At 40.0% G+C, this 17422-nt stretch overlaps 1 protein-coding gene across 1 annotated transcript in view; it reads right to left on the reverse strand.

Annotated features, from left to right (window-relative positions):
* Nucleotides 1–17422, reverse strand: part of LOC311223466 (protein diaphanous homolog 3-like) — a gene marked incomplete at its 3' end in the record, with an annotated part of 594292 nt that overhangs the window by 497052 nt on the left and 79818 nt on the right. The gene's annotated exons all lie outside the window — the stretch shown is intronic.

A 17422-nucleotide genomic window follows, 5' to 3' on the forward strand; every position in this document is an offset into this window, starting at 1 on the left:
GCTTAGTTAGCGTTAGCAGCTAACGTTAGTTAAGGTTTTTACCACAATGTGGGCATACAGGAATGGCGAGGATGTAAAGCATGTTAGACGCAAGGACCCGTTGCTCACGGAGTTATCATTGCACAAAGCAACCCGTGAGAGGAGTTGTCACAGGGCTGTAGAACGCAGGGCAGAAGAGCTGTCATAGCTTCTAAAATAAAAGGTGGGGTATCGGGCTCAGCCCCTCCCTTACAGCTGGAGTTGACGTGAAACACGGAAGTCATCAAATGCGAGCAAAACTCACACGGTCGAGTCCTGGCCCAAGGCAGAATCATGAATAGTGGTTTAAGAGTTATTTATATTTTGCACGTGATTCATTGCGCACTAGTTAGATTACACGTTGCGCATGTTATGACTTTGAATGTCTGCCATTTCCACCGCAAAAGGCACATACAAGTAACTATACGATGCGTCGATCATGAATATGCAAATCAACTAAATGTCATGGTCGATGACGTCAACAAATCGTTGCAGCCCTAACTACATCACACATCGCCCTACATGGTGAAAACAGATCAGACAGGAGAGAGCATGACTTGGTCGATCCGTTATGCCACAATTCATTTTCCCCGGTCATGAGAACAACCATGCCACTAGAACTGAAGTAGGTTTAGTGTGGCACTAAAAGGGCAAATATCAGCTTACTCAGAACATTAACAGCTGTGAAATATCCCACACTGGGGGGCATAACTCCCCGGGACGACCGCCCGTTAAAAACCCACTGTGTAACTCGTCAAATTTGGGTGACGGAGAAGGGAAATTGAGAAGAATGGAGGAGACGGCTACCGAGCAAGATACAGCTCAACTCTCAAATGTCAGTTGTCTTAATTAGAGGATAAAACCTTAAACAGTTAAGAAGCACCGCATTAAGGCCGCGGATAATGTAGACATTCTGAACTCGATTTACTGGTTTCTAATCCTATTAATTTAGACTGATGCAAATGGAGAAGGAGATTAATCACTTCTGGAGACCTACCCAGCAGCCCTCACACATGCACACATACACAGCGAATGACAATCTGTTGAACTTTAGATGTCTCAAGGTTTAGACCAAACTTCAAATGAGATGGGGAGCACTTAAAGAGTACATCTGTGAAGTGCTTTTCATAAAGGGTGAAAAAATTAAATAAAACCCTGGGTCCCATTTGCCTGTGGTGTAGGAGGCTCTATCTAGCTGCATTAAAAGATTAAGCAGAGATCTTGCCTTCGTTTTAGTGGGGCCATGATGGATTGGATTTAATACTGTTCCAGAATCAGACCAGGCACAGACAAATTGCTAGATGGAATCTCAGGACAAAGAATCTGTAATGAGGTTGACATTTAAGAGAAGCCGCTTAATGGATATTTTTCCCTTCCTTCGAAAGACGGAAGGGAACTGTACGCGGTGAGACAAACACATGTACACCTGTGCAAAAGCACATAAACACACTGTCGGCGCAGCACAGTTTTCCCCACATCTCATAGGGGGCTTGAGCACTTCAGCATGAAAGGCAGGTCAATGCTGAAAGATAATTAGGTCTAGGATGGGTTACAGAACAGCTCTGGTAAAGACAGGCTACCCTGAGGGTAGAGATATACTTTCATGCACTGGTGATACCCTTGAAAAGATTACCATAAGAAGGACGGTGATGAGACACTGAGATATCGGGGAAGCGATGGAGTGATGATCCAGTTCTCGGTCCAGACATAGTTTACCCAGATGATTAGACTCCTGTTTTAGCTCCAAATAATTAACACGCTTAGACATGAAAGGTGAAGTACTTCCAAATTATAGTTTTTGACGAGCGGGAGGAAAACTAGTCTTGATGAAACATAAAACTGATGCGAGCTAGGGGGTATGAGCTAGAGCATATGTGTGTAGGGTACCAAATAGCAGGTATTAGGGGTATATCCTGTATAAGACATTTAACTAAATGGTGATTTCATTGGATATGCACTGTTAATTAATGCTTGTATATCTTATCGTGTGTTGTCATGTTTGTTTATATGTTTGTTTAAAAAATAATAAAAAAAAAAGAAAATACATGAAAACTGATGCGAAACAAAGTGACAACTAGGGGTGACCTTCAAATTTCTTTTTGGAATTCGAAGCTTCGGGGCCGAGATTCGAAGCTTCGAGATTAAAAAATAAATGTTGTGGGACTTGTACAGCACTTTGTTCAACTTTGTCAGTGGTGTAAAGTTTAAACCTTTTTAAATCTTAGACAAACGAAACACTTTGCTTTCATGAAATATTGTAAGCAGTAGGGGTGTAACGGTACCCAGAAGCCACGGTTCGGTACGTACTGTACCTCGGTATTGCGGTCACGGTTCGGTACGATTTCGGTACAACAGGAAAAGAATATTTATAAATTATTATATATTTATAATAAAAAAAATTGTATCCACTTTTTTCTCCCCATTTTAAATTTTTCTCCCATCCCAATTTCGTATCGTCCAATTCAACCCTCCCCTGTCTCGAACGCTGTTTCTTGCCTCCCACAAGCCGGCTGCAATGTGGACGAAGCCATACATAGCACAAGTCCCCTCCGATACTCGAGGTAGCAGCCGTCGCATCTTTTCACCTGCGCGGCGCGATCTTTCAGCGTCAGGGGTCTGCGCTTTGGAGGGGCGCCGCCCCCATCGCTTCTTGATTCTACTGCGCAGGCGCACCAACCGACCTGTAGGAGTCGCTGTCCACAACGTCCGATCCCCACCCGTCAGTTTTCCCTCCCCCTAATACTGCCAATTGTATTAGTACGGACGACCAGCCAAACTGAAAACAATGTGGAGAGCTGGGCTCGAACCCAGCGTCTCCAGCATTGGTGGTGAGTGCCTTGCCCACTGCACCACCTAGCCACCCCTATTTATAATAATTATTATTATTAAATATAATAATATTCTATAGGCTTGCCGTAGTAGTCAGTGATACTGGTGTAATTCTGTGTTCAGGCATCCACAGAGTAAATTAATTGCCTACTGCACCTTTAACAACAACTTAGTTTCACTTATAGGATTTAAACACAGTAGCAGGTAGCAGCAACTGGAGAGGAGCTCAGATGATCTGGTGGTATGTTGTGCTTTTATTTTTTCTCCGATCAGCTGTGAGACTCCGCGGTCCGCCGGAAAAGGTTGACGTGTGTGTTCGCGCGCGTGTTTTGGTTAACATTATTGGGCGAACAAGAAAACTAAAGAAAACTGCACAATTGCAATGACCCTGCTGTGTTAAACATTTAATTAATTCATCATGGTTTTGTTTTAGGGACAAATAGGCTGTAGGGTTGTCACGATACCAACATTTTAGTTTAGATACTATACCAATATTAATTTCGATACTTTTCGATACTTTCGATACTTTTCCTCAATATCAGGGAAAAACTCTCAGATGTCATTATTGTTCTTTACTTTAAAACACAACAATGAACAATGACAAGAATAAATAAATTAAATTAAAAGCAATGGCATTCAAAATGCTGGAGAACTTTTTTTGCACTCAAAACAGTTGCTGTACAAGGTTTCTGAACCCAGCTTTCTCAACTGTATATATTGGAACTTGGTCCATACAGATGAACTCTGCGACAGCCCTGTTGAGCCTTTTATCATCTTTGGACTAATTTGTGTACTTTATATGCTGCTAAAAAAAAGCGGTTGCTTCTGAGTGGGGAGAGTCACTCTGTGAGCCAAATGCAGCAGACTTCTGTAGTAAAAAAAATTCAAGGGGTAGAAAAAGTATGGTTGTATTATTATACATTTGTCATAGCAGAGGGCCTAATTAGTTTGAGATACCATAAGTTACCTAGAAAACATTTTGATGAGTGAGACTGATTATAGCCTATCATAATCTAGAACTAGGTTATGAATGAATGAATGAATGAATGAATGAATGAATGAATGAATGAATGAATGAATGAATGAATGAATGAATGAATGAACACTTTATTTATAACAGATTGCAGAATGGGTACAATACAGTACGGCTCAATACACACAATTGTTAAGGGGATGCAGACCAGAGAAAGACGTTTGTCTTGCTTACATCAGGGTCCCCCATTTTCAATTCATATTGATGTCATATTGTAGGCTGTTTAACAAAAATAAAATAGATTTATACAGTATGTATGAACCATTAATGGGCAATTGTCAAATGTCTCTGTATAAATCACGTTTGTGACTAAGCCATAGAGATGCTGTGTTTACTAGCTTTCAGCACGGCAGTTTAGGTATGTATAGCTTATTATTAGGCTTTTCAATTTATTTTCTATTAGCATTGTGGACATTTTCTAATGCTCGTATAAGGAACTGTACCACTGTACGCGCCACAGCAGCCCCCATCAGCACTGCAGTCGTGCCACCGATGCCAACACTCGCCGGACGAGCCATGCCAGCTCCCGTGTCAACTAGAGTTTGTTGTTCTTCATTCCAGAAGGTTGCTTCCGGTAAACTAGCGCAACGTCACCACTGACAGCAGCGCTGTGCTCCAATAGGAAGGCATTCGCATGCATAAATTAATAAATAAAATATTTAAAATAAAGTACAGTTTTTCCCCAAACGCATAGTATCATTTCAAACACTCTAGTACCGCGGTACTATACCAATACCGGTATACCGTGCAACCCTAATAGGCTGTAGTAAACAGGAGAGGAGGAGGGGAGAGCCGAGTGCAGTGTGTCAGTGCGCGCTGTTGTTAATTCTGTCCGCTTGTCATCTGAGACGTATTCGGCGTATGGCTGCACGTACCGCACGTGACGGCCGTACCGTAAATTCGCGGGACGAATACACGTACCGTTACACCCCTAGTAAGCAGTCATTTGAGGCTTTATAAAAGCAGCACAATGAACACAAATCTGACAGTGCCGAGTCCGACCTCATCTTAAATAACAAATAGCATTGCTTGTTGTAATTAACAAAGAGAGGCAGAGTTGATTTTGCACACAAAAAATATATATATAATTTTTTTTATATATATATATATATATATATATATATATATATATATATATATATATATATATATATATATTAAAAATAAATATCATATTCGAATCCCATGCCCATCGAACGAAGCTTCGAAGTATTTAAGACAGCCCTAGTGACAACTCTATATTTACAATACTTGCAATACTTTAGTATCCATTGGTCAGTTTAAATCTATAATGGCCAAACATTTCACCTCAGTCTGTAGTTTGTTTTGATTGATTTGAATAGTTTATTGATGACTTTTCTGTTTCTAAATAGTTGTTGTACCTCTCAAGATCATTGTAAATGAGAGCTTGCCCTCAGCGATCATTCGAGAATAAATGAAGATTGAATCAATTTACATTTACAGCTTACCAAAGCGACATACATACAAACATTGGGGTACATCTCTGGCAGCTACAGTAAGGGTAAGTGGTACTGTTCATCTAACAGTGTCGAACTTGAGTGCTATACTTGAGTGCATAGTTGTAGACATATTAACCTCTTAACCCCTAGCCATATTTTCAGAAAATCTGCCTAAAAGTACACACCCAAGTAAATGGAAGATTGCTCCACTTCTACAAGGCCATTTGCATGTTCTTGGTATCTAGGGACATCTATGGACCTCAGGGAATGTATTCCCAGTGTCAGAAATATTGTGTCCATTACTATGCTTGAGTAAATAAATTGTAATGATCTTATCTTTGAGGGTGAATAACACCATGCTAACTAGAGTTGTTCCGATACCGATACCAGTATGGCGTAATTTATCACGTGATAGCTCATTTATGCTACACAGGCAAACACCATGTGTGGTGCTAGCCGGAGAGTAACATTAGTCAGAGCTAGCAAAATGTCAGCAATTTGGCAATATTTTACACTGGAAAATCCCACCAGTAAAACGGCGATGTGTACAGTAGGCAAGACTTTAGTTTCGAGGGGTGGCACGAGTGTTTCCAATTTCAATACCAGCAATCATATAAAGCATTTGAAGACGCATCACGCAAAAGAACATGAGTTCACCAAGGCAAAGGGGGGAAAAAAGGACGAACTGCAGCAGCAAACGCTGGAAACCGCAATCCAGCGACGTGATAAATTCCTCTGTTCAGACTAGGGATGTCCGATATTATCGGCCGATATTGGCATACAAATGTGATATCGGAAAATATCTGTATCGTTTTTCAAAAAAATAAAAAATAATTTTTATTTTTTTTTACATTTATTTAACCTTTATTTACCCAGGCAAGCAAGTAAGAACAAATTATTCTTTTATTTATTGTCAAAGTATGCATAATGTTGTGTTAATTACACGACAAGAGATATGTAATGTTAATTGAAATTAAATGAAATGATTCCGTTTTTTGGGAGGGGAAACCCTGCATATATCGGTATCGGTTGATATCGGTATCGGAAATTAAGAGTTGGACAATATCGGTATATCGGTATCGGTAAAAAAGCCAATATAGTGCATCCCTAGTTCAGACCTATGTTACCTAGACCTATTTCATTAGCACTCTTTGTTGTATCAGAAACGTCAGAATGTTATCTTTCAAAAGAGACCAGGCTCATGCATGTGCTATAAGTATACAGTATAGTATTTTGGTTTGCAAAAAAAGTATGCAGTCTTCAAGTTCAAGTAAAACAATGGACACTTTTGGGGGTGCCAGTTAAGAGGTTAAAACAACAAGGGGCACAGTACTGAGGCATGTTGAAAAGACCAGAGCCTCAGCCAACGCAGGAACCTTGGCCCCCCGGAAACAATTAAATCGAAGGTAGATATTTAACTTATATATATATAACTTAACAACCCCATAGTAAAAGACAGTAAGATGGTTAGGGTTTGTTTTGGTGTGTATTTAGTAACTCTATTGAAAATTGTATGACAATTGTGGTCAAAATAAAAGTGCTGTACGAAGCTTCTGCAAACGCTTTCAGGTTCTCAACAAGAGTAAAAGCAAGCAAAGCCTTCACATTGCGGGGACACCGTCAACAAGTCCTCCATGTGGACAAGAAGAGTGGACATTTCATCCTTGCTATTACTGCCCCACAACACACACCGGCAAAGGTCAACACAAAGCCTGTGAACAGTCCTCACCCTCTACAAGCCTATCTGCCTAGACTCCTGCGATATGGAAGCTTGCCTCCATATGTCAGCTGAGGAAAGAGGGAAAAAATCAATTGAGAGCACAGTATTAAAGGTTAATTGGCAAAAGTTGTCTCCCTGGTTCAGGAGTGTGTGTGTAGAAATGAGTTTCCTCTACGTTTGAGTTGTTCCTGGGAGGTGAGGAAAGGTAGAGATCAATCAATACCACTTTTTAAGTACAGAGACAAAGACTTAAAGGTAGAATTTGTAATGCAGCAAACTCTAGGGTAAAAGTACCCCTCTTGGTATTGCACTTTCACATCCCTTTTTGGTTTGATGTCTGGGTTCTGCCAAGAGAGATATGAAGGATATCACTGGTTTTCATATGGTTATACATTTCTCTGTAGCAGGGCCTGTGGGGGACGAGATAGGAGCCAAGGTCAGCCACAGAGTCAGGGAGACGTCAACATTCAGTTAACCTCTTTAGCCTGAGCAGTCCGTCGGCGGACTACAGATGACATCACGTCATAGATCCATGTCTACAGACTGTATGGAATAATGTTGCGTTTTTCTCTCTCAAATGTAGCCAAGAGTAAAGACCCTAATCCTGTCAAAACAGCAGTCATAGTGTATATGTTCAGCAATACGTTTGTTTACCAATAGGTTAAAGTGTTATTAGTGAAATCTTAGTTTTTGAAATGCATTAATTTACAAGCGATTATCTGCCATTTTGAATCCACGTCGCAATTCTATTTGTAGTCATATGAGGAGGAAACCTCGAGCTTTGAATGAGTGTTGAAATTTCGAAAAACTACATTACCCAGCTCATGCCAGCTTCCTGCAAGCAAATTACTTTGAATGAATTATTTTAATAATTTTTTTAATAATACAATTTTCGGGATTATCTACCACAAAACTCAACGTTATTGGCATAGATTGGAGCGCAGTTAGTTTGTCTACCTTCTGTGAACATTTAGCAAAAATCCGTGTCGCAAACCGATTCAAAATGGTCGGAGCAGTTTCCATTATAAAGAAATAACTGTACTAGTAGTAGTAGATTTCATTCACGGTTCTTGCTGCACGCCTGGTGATACTAAATCCAAATTGAACTATTGGAAAGAGTAGATTTGGCTCAATCCATAGTTGTGCAACTTGGCTATAGGCCTGATATTATATATTCTATAATAATATTTATATATGTTCTGTATTCTATTCATGGAGTGATATCAATCTTGTTCCGGTACCGGACCGCTCAGGCTTAACACTTTGAGTGCCACGCGTATCGCTTATCTTTACCGCTAGAATGCCAGCTTTATAGTAGTTTCCGCGGTCGTTTCACTATGTTTGCGAAGCTGTGTGTGTGTTCTGTATTATAGCTGTGGAGACATGGTGTGGCTCATTTTGACAAACATTACTTGTAGTGCAACCTGGGACTAATAGTTTGTTTCCACACGCTGTAGTTTGTAGTTTATTACACGCTAAACATTTCCAAGATAATCCATTCTTTTTTCATAGATCGCGAGTTAAAACGCATTCTGTGCAATAAGCTCAAACTGTTGTGGTTGATCCCCTGAAACCCCAAATACTCCCAAATCAAAAGGTATATGACATGTATATATGTACCTTCACAAAATCATCAATGGGGGGGGGGGGGGGGTCGTTTTAACTCAAAACTGTGATCGTGTTTGCCGAACATGTTTTTCGTCCGGTGAAACACAGAACTGTGATCGTTAGAAAAAACACGTTTCAGATTCGGTAAAATAGACATAGAATTAGCGAGAAGGCATTCCAAGAAGAATAATTCCAAGTGATCGCATCGCCATGTCTATACACGTTTCGATGGTCAAATACCCTTAGGCAACGGAATTTCGAGGCAATCAATGTGAATTTCTGTTCCAGCAGAAGGAGGGGCCACTACCAACTTCCAAGGGGAAAAAAGTGAGGCTGTGTATCAACCCCCAAGCCATTGCAGTTCAGACATGGACGATACTGCCACCTGGTGATAGTCGATCGGCGTTGCAGTTCTAGTGTGTGGGGATGTGCCAAAATTATGCAGATCGCTCCGGGCAAGTCTGTAGAGCGGGGATCAAATTAAAAAGATCAAACGATCCAAAAACATAATATCTCGTTTTTGGCACTCAATGCTTGTCGAGCAAACGCGTAATTTTTTGTTTTTGGCACAGAATGTGTTAAGAACACGCCAACATTTTTGGAAATTAGCTCACATGCAGCCAGATAGCTTTCTGCTGAACGCACAGAGACGAAACTGGTATCCATCTTCTTGTCTCTCTCTGGAGAAGACGGTAAGCTAATTTGCCAATGTTGGCGTGTTCCTTTAAGGCTTTCTATCCCCCTCCTCATAATTTTTTTAACACAATTTAATAGCCTCTCCAGATGACTTCTGCTATGTACTTCTCTTTATTAGCAATTATTCACAGCCTATCATACAATTGAATACATAAAAAAGGTTTAATCGTTTGACAGCCCTAAAAGTAACGTTTGTTATTATGGATTGTACCGAAATGTCTGCAAGTTATTTTCTGATAGGAATTAAATGGAGATACTGACTTCTGGAAATGCAACCGATGATGAATGGAGAAAGGATAGTTTGACGTTGGCAATCTGACGTTGGCAGTAAGCCAAAGGTGAAATTACAGTTACCTTCATCATAGACGCCTGCACAATTGAGCACGCGAAGCAGCTGCTCTACGACTATTGAACATGGGGGGGCAAACGTCTGATTTTGCTCCCCCACTTTTTGATCATATGAAAAATATGATATACCCCCCCCCCTCCCATATATAAATCTAACCATAACTACGTAATTTCAATCAAATTAATAATACGCAATGACACTTAATAGCAAGTTTTTAAGTTTCCAAAGATTGCGACCCCCCCCCCCTGCTCCCCCATATGGTTTGATCCAGTGCCTCTCCAAGTCCAACCCCCAGCAGAGCAGTGGCGCACGGCGCTGCAGGTAGGCTGAGTGTAAATATCAAAGGCCACAGAAGTGTGTCATTTGGTGGCAGGCAGGATTTTCCAGTAAGTTGTTTGATTGTTAAGATTATTTATGTTAGACATGTCGTTTACTATTGAGTGGTAGAGGTTCTACCACGCAATACAATAAAAGTGTTTCACATCCCGAAATGCCATCTGGTCATACCAATAATAATAATAATAATAGGGCGGTTAGGTGGCCGAGCGGAGATTGCGTTCGTCACCAGCCCCGGAGCTGTGAGCTGGATTCGCCTGTTCGAATCCAGCTCACAGCTCCGGGGTTGTCACCAGCTTGGCTGGCCGTCTGCACTAATACAATTGGCTGTATTAGAGGGTGGGAGAAGCTGGCGGGGTGGGTCCGGGTCGTTGTAAACAGCGACTCCTACAGTTCGGTCGGGGCGCCTGCTAAGCGCGGATAGGACTCGAGGGGGATAGTGTGGTCCTCCCACACGCTACGCCCTCTCGATGAGAATCCGCGCTGCCAGGTGAAAAGAAGCGGTGATTGGCTGGACGTGTGTCGGAGGAAGCACGTGGTAGTAGGGCGGGCCATACTTTTTTTTTTTTGGAAAATCAATCGAGTGGGGTGTCTAAAATATGTGTTTTTTTGTGGGGAATTCAAATATGGGATTATTTTTCTAATCGGATAACTCCTACCTACATTGTTTTGGATTTCAAAATGGCCGATTTGACCATTTTTCACCCTTTTGAATTGATTGATTGAAAAGTTTATTAACAGATTGCAGAATGGGTACAGTACAGTACAGCTCAATACATACATACATGGATGCCAACATGAATCTGAAGGAAATCCTAACATGCAAGGTGTCTAAATGATGTGTTTCTTAATGGGGAATTCAAATATGAGTTCATTTTTGGGATAGGATAACTCTAACCTACATCATTTTGGATTTCAAAATGGCAGATTTTACCATTTTTCACACCTTGGCCATACATGGATGCCAACATGAATCTGAAGGAAATCCTAACATGCAAGGTGTCTAAATGATGTGTTTCTTAATGGGGAATTCAAATATGAGGTCATTTTTGGGATAGGATAAATATAACCTGCATAATTTTGGATTTCAAAATGGCTGATTTTACCATTTGAACCCATTGGTATTGTATTACAAAATTGCAAAGATAAAAAATATATGGGAAATCATTTATAATGACAAAGCCATCAAATTTATTAACAAGTGAACTGTATATAACTGGATACAACTCCAAAGATCAATAATAATAATACTAACAAAATAAATTGTATTTGTAATGCACACAAACACCTAAGTGCTAAATCTCGATCTCCTGACTTCTTGAACTTTGCCAGGTTCCAATATCTTGATTGGACTCATTCTTGGATGGCAAGATCTCCTACTGTACTGCTTTAGCCACCCATTTTAATTTGAATTTGAATTCCCCATTAAGAAACACATCATTTAGACACCTTGCATGTTAGGATTTCCTTCAGATTCATGTTGGCATCCATGTATGGCCAAGGGGTGAAAAATGGTCAAATCGGCCATTTTGAAATCCAAAACAATGTAGGTAGGAGTTATCCGATTAGAAAAATAATCCCATATTTGAATTCCCCACAAAAAACACATATTTTAGACACCCCACTCGATTGATTTTCCAAAAAAAAAAAAGTATGGCCCGCCATAACGTGGTAGCCTCCACTCTCCCAGATGATCTGACTGTGGGGGGTAAGTGCGCAGCGACCAGGAAGGGACTGGGAATTGGCATACGACTAACATTGGGATGGGAGAAAATCTGAGGAAAATGGAGGGGGAAAAAGACCAATAAAAAAAAATAATAATAATAATAATAACAAAGTGTCCCTCTGGTTGGCATTAGCTTTAGTGCTAGCCGCTAGCTAACGTTGTCATATATCTAGATATGTGGTGTCGTCAGCTGGATAACGTTGACTTCGTTTGCAAATTTTAACGTTCGCGAGCAGGGCCGGATTAACGACGGCCGCGGCCCGTGGGCCTTTAGTGACGAAATTAAGGCCTGCCTCTTATATAAGCCTCTCTAATAAAGGCCTGGTGCTCTTTGCAGCTGAGGTAAATAGAAGACCCGTCCTATATTTGAGGATTTACGGTAAATCAAGATGTTCAATTATCTTAAGGTACAATACCTGAAATGAAAATGTGTGTGTGTGTCCAGCCAACCAGGTAACATGGCAGAAAAAAGAAAGAATACAGACATCGGAGCATTTTTCAGTACACCAAAACGCAAAGTAAGAACCCTAGTAGCCTAATAGCTCAAAGACTTAAAGGGCGGGCTCCACAAATAATGGATTGCACGGTGTTAATTGCACCTTTACTTACAATTCATTATGAATTGTAAATGGGGGACCCTGATGTAAACAAAACAAAAGTCTTTCTCTGGTCTGCAATCCCTTAACAATTGTGTGTATTGAGCCATACTATATTGTACCCATTCTGCAATATGTTAATAACATTTTTAATCAATCAATAACAGATTGCAGAATGGGTACAGTACAGTACGGCTCAATACACACAATTGTTAAGGGGATGCAGACCAGAGAAAGACTTTCGTCTTGTTTACATCAGGGTTCCCCATTTTCAATTCATAATGAATTGTAAGTAAGGGTGCAATAGAAATGTTTCATAATGATGTTCAGTGTATTCATAAGTGTATTGCTCTCCTTAATGTAGAATGATATGGTGACTGTACAGACTCAGGAAGGAGAGAAAGAGACCAAAGAGTTACAGGTAGTGGAAATATCAGACAGTCAGCTTAAAGTGTAGGATAACATAACAAATTAAGACACAAATACTTGGATTATATATCCCCCCCTCTCTCCCTTTCTTTACAGAGTAGCATAAAGATTGTGTATTCAAACCGGTTCAGTGTATTCATAAGTGTATTGCTCTCCTTAATGTAGAATGATATGGTGACTGTGCAGACTCAGGGAGGAGGCAGAGAAGGAGAGAAAGAGACCCAAGAGTTACAGGTAATGGAAATATCAGACAGCTTAAAGTGTAGGATAACATAACAAATTAAGACACAAAATAGGCTATATTTACAGCAGACCCTGTTATTGTTCCTTGTTGGTATTTTTTCTCTCTTTCTTATTAAAAACTTGGCCTATTTGAAAGGAGATTGATTTAATAAAAATAAAAGAGCAAAAACAGTATATATACAGTATATAAATATATATATATTAATATATTATTATTATTATAGTAATTGGCTATCATACTGCAATATAAACTGAGTTTTATAGTGAAAAGAGCAGCTTTATTGGTCAAGATTGAAGGCTCTATATTGCAGGAAATTGCACGTACAGGTTCATTAAATGAAAAAAATATCTGCCGTGGAGGGGGTCATGCCGGACCCCCTCCAAACCACCCCTTGCATGTAAAAAAAATTAAAAAAAATAAAAATAAAAAATAAATATTGCACCCCCACTTTCAACTATAACTAGGCGGCCATGAGACTGTCCTTCATATTGGTGTGATGTTGGCTTTGAGACAAAGGTAAAAGTATACCTTCATATTCAGAGAGAACTGTGTTTTTTAGGATAGCCATTCTTTTTTTTTTTTTTTTTTTTTTACTTTATTTTTTAGCGTTTATCGCTTTTCTGGTCAAGCATGACCGACAGTTGTAGGGTGAAACGGGAGAGAGAGCAGGGGGAGACATTCGGCAAATGACGGCGAGTCCGGGAATCGAACTCGGAGTCAACCAGATCCGTGACGCAGCACGGAGTCCCGCGACGCAGCGCGGTAACATGGTGTGCTACTGGAGCACCCCAGGATAGCCATTCTTATTGATTGATTGAAAACTTTATTAACAGATTGCAGAATGGGTACAGTAAAGTTCAATACATACAATTGTTAAGGGGATGCAGACCAGAGAAAGACTTTCGTCTTGTTTACATCAGGGTCCCCCATTTTAAATTCATCATAACATATATGACATACATGACATACAGATACAGTACTGCTACATCTATACATTTATCACATACCAGATTTGCAAATACAGTACTGTTTGTGATACGAAGAGTCCAGAAAAGAGAGTATATACATTTGACGTAGAAACTGTACATTGGAGGAGGTTGGGTAGGTGGGGTGGGGGGACTGTACATTGGAGGTGGTTGGGGGGGTGGGGGGTTGGGTAGGATGGGTGGGTGGGTGGTGGACACTGTACAAGCAAAACTGTACATTGGAATATTGACAAAACCATACTTGGTCATTTACTGTACATTGGAGGGGGTTGTGTTAGGACATTTACAGGGGCCAGTTTCGAATTGCAGTCTCCCGTAGGTGTTCTTTGAGAGTGTTTTATTCAAGGCACTAGCACCATCATTGATCATCCACTATTAGAAATATTACAAAGATGATACTGTATCTAGAGTAATTTAAGATATTCCTTTATTGATCCCCTTAGGGAAATTCGGGTGTCATAGCAGTATGGGGGAGGGGAGAGGGTAGGTACAGGTATAAACTAAACCGTGTGTTGGACCTCCCCATGGTAGGCATCAACTTGTTAGAGAGATCCTGGGAGATTCTTAGACTGATGGTTAATTTACTTTACAAATACCGCCTTAGAAGCTATAATTGCCTTTTTAAAATTCCTTATTAATAAAGGGTGTGAATGGTTGCCCAAGGCAACTGGCATTGTATCTAGCATTGTTGAAGTATTGCATTAATTTAAGACGGCTTCTCTCCTTTTTAATTTCCTGAGGCACCCGATTTCAGTTCCTGTAGGGACCACACTGTTTATATGTTGTGTGTTTATATGTTTACCTGCATAATTAATTGACATGGGGAATAAGCAGCGGAACCCACTAATGACTTTTAAACGGCTGTGTTCTACAACAAGCCTCGTAAATTTGATAGAAATGTTGGGTGTGAATATCATCACATTAACATATTTCTCCCCAAGTAAAAGGACCATAAGTATCACTTGTTGTCACACTATACACAGTCAGGTGTAAATTATTCACTTGGCTCTGCTTATTTACGCCTATGATCCGACTGTGTAACAATGGCATGATCACAGAAGGGACTGTGAAGGGATGAACCCGCCTCTCACGTCTCGATTTGACCATGATGAGTCCTTGATTCATTCCTTTAAAACTAAAGGACAGCCAAATCAAATCAAATTTATTTGTAAAGCCCGAAATCACAAGTTAACCTCTTTACCCCGAGCGGTCAATCGGCGGACCGCAGATGACATCACGTCATAAATCCATGTCTACAGACTGTATGGATTAACTCTTTCACGGCCAACAACGTTTATATACGTTATTGGGCGCCAACGGTTAAAGTGTTATTAGTGAAATATCAATTCAGGAAATATCAGGAAATGTATTCATAAACGAGCGAATATAGACATAAAAGCTCGGCGACGCCATTTTGTTTGTAGTCATATGATGAGAGGACATCCAGAGCTCCCAATGAGCATTGACATTTCGAAAAACTACATTACCCAGCTCATGCCAGCTTCTGTCAAGCAAATGACTTGTGGATGAATTTCTTTTTATTTCTATTATTTTTCGGGATTATCTACCACAAAACTGTACGTTATTGGCATAAATTAGAACGCAGTTAGTTTATCTACCTTTCTGAGAACGTTTAGAAAAAATCCCTGTTGCAAAACGATAAATGGCGGACCGATCTTCATAATAAAAGAATTACTGTATTTACAGTTGATTTCATTCACGGTTCTTGCTGCACGCCTGGTGATACTAAATCCAAATTGAACTTATTAGGCCTGATATTATATATTCATAGTTCAAATTGCATGTGTCCGGATTGGCAAAATTCGATCTACAAAATCTCTTCATTTGACCACAATTCGATTAGATACATTTTCAGTTAATTCCCCAAAAAATATTTATACACAAATGTGGCTGGGGGAACTGATTCACTCAGCATGAATGGACTATAGGTAAAAAAAAAACAATACAAAAAAATAAAAAACATAAAAATAAATTATATATATATATTTTTTTTTTCAGATTAATTTAGATTATAATCAATTCTAACATTTTCAAATCGATGCAGTTGAATCGTCACATTAGAATCAATGCATTTCGATGCATCGTTACACCCCTATAACCGACACAATATTTCTGACACTGGGAATACATTCCCTGAGATCCATAGATGTCCCTAGATAACAATAACATGCAAATGGACCTTGTAGAAGTGGAGCAATCTTCCATTTACTTATGTATGTCTTTTTAGGCAAATGTTCTGAAAATATGGCTAGGGCTTAACACTTTGAGTGCCAACAGGGGGCGCCAGAAATAACGCTTGAGTGCCAGCGCTGTAGTCAATGGAGGGCGATCATATTTGCGAACGCATAAACTATATCTTAAATGATGGCTATGTGTCTATACGCCAGTCGCTTATCAATGACTTGTTTCCAGTCAACATTGTCGAAACGGTTCATTTCCGTTTTATACCATTTTGAAAAACGCTCGTTTACTGGAATACACAAAACACGCTGTCATTTTTCGGCCTATTTATCAATCGTTTTCAAATAAACGCTAGATTATCGATAGTACATGTATACTTATGCACGCTAGAAAAGCGGGCTGAAAAATGTATTATCTTATTTCCTGATCAGCACACACACACTCACAGCCACACACACACATATGGGACACGCTGAGATATGTGAAAAGAGCTCTGATTATCCCAAGACTGGTAAAATAGATTCCTTACCTCAGATCAGATGTTCTCCAAAAAGATTATTCCAATTCCTGATCGCCATTCCAAATATCGATCGCGTTTATTGATCCAACGCTGGGTACTGGTAACACATATTCCACGCTGTTCTGAGGGTCGGCAATGAGTGGGATCGTCTCCGGTTACATGCCTGACAAGTAAAATGTGGATTCCGGACTCTTTTTTTCCCATCCATTTCATTCAGTCCAATCCAATGGGTGCAGTACCATCCGGAGAGACGATAGGGTGCGGTATTTTCCCTGTTCGAGCTCAGACAGATCCCCACTGGTAACGTGAGGCTAGATTGATGAAAAATGAATGGAAATCGGTAATAAAAAAAATAACGATTAAATAACGAGATTTCTCGTTCTTGGCACTCAACGCATGGCATGAACTAACGAGGTTAATATGGACTGTGAATAAATCTCGGGCCAGTAAAGGGCCCGTCGGGCATAAGGGGTTAAGCTGCACACCCTCATATTACAAATAGATAAGTTAGGAGTGACTGTAGTTTTTTCCATAAAGTAAAGGTGCAACAGAAGCCTGATACTTCACAATGATTGAATTTCAAGTGAGAACAAATTGAGGTGCAGGAATTTCAGGTATTTACTAATGTGTTTTTTGTCTGGTGTTATGAATAATTAAGCAGTATAGCAAC

Source organism: Notolepis coatsorum (assembly GCF_963971535.1).
Source record: "Notolepis coatsorum genome assembly, chromosome: 2".
NCBI lineage: Eukaryota > Metazoa > Chordata > Actinopteri > Aulopiformes > Paralepididae > Notolepis > Notolepis coatsorum.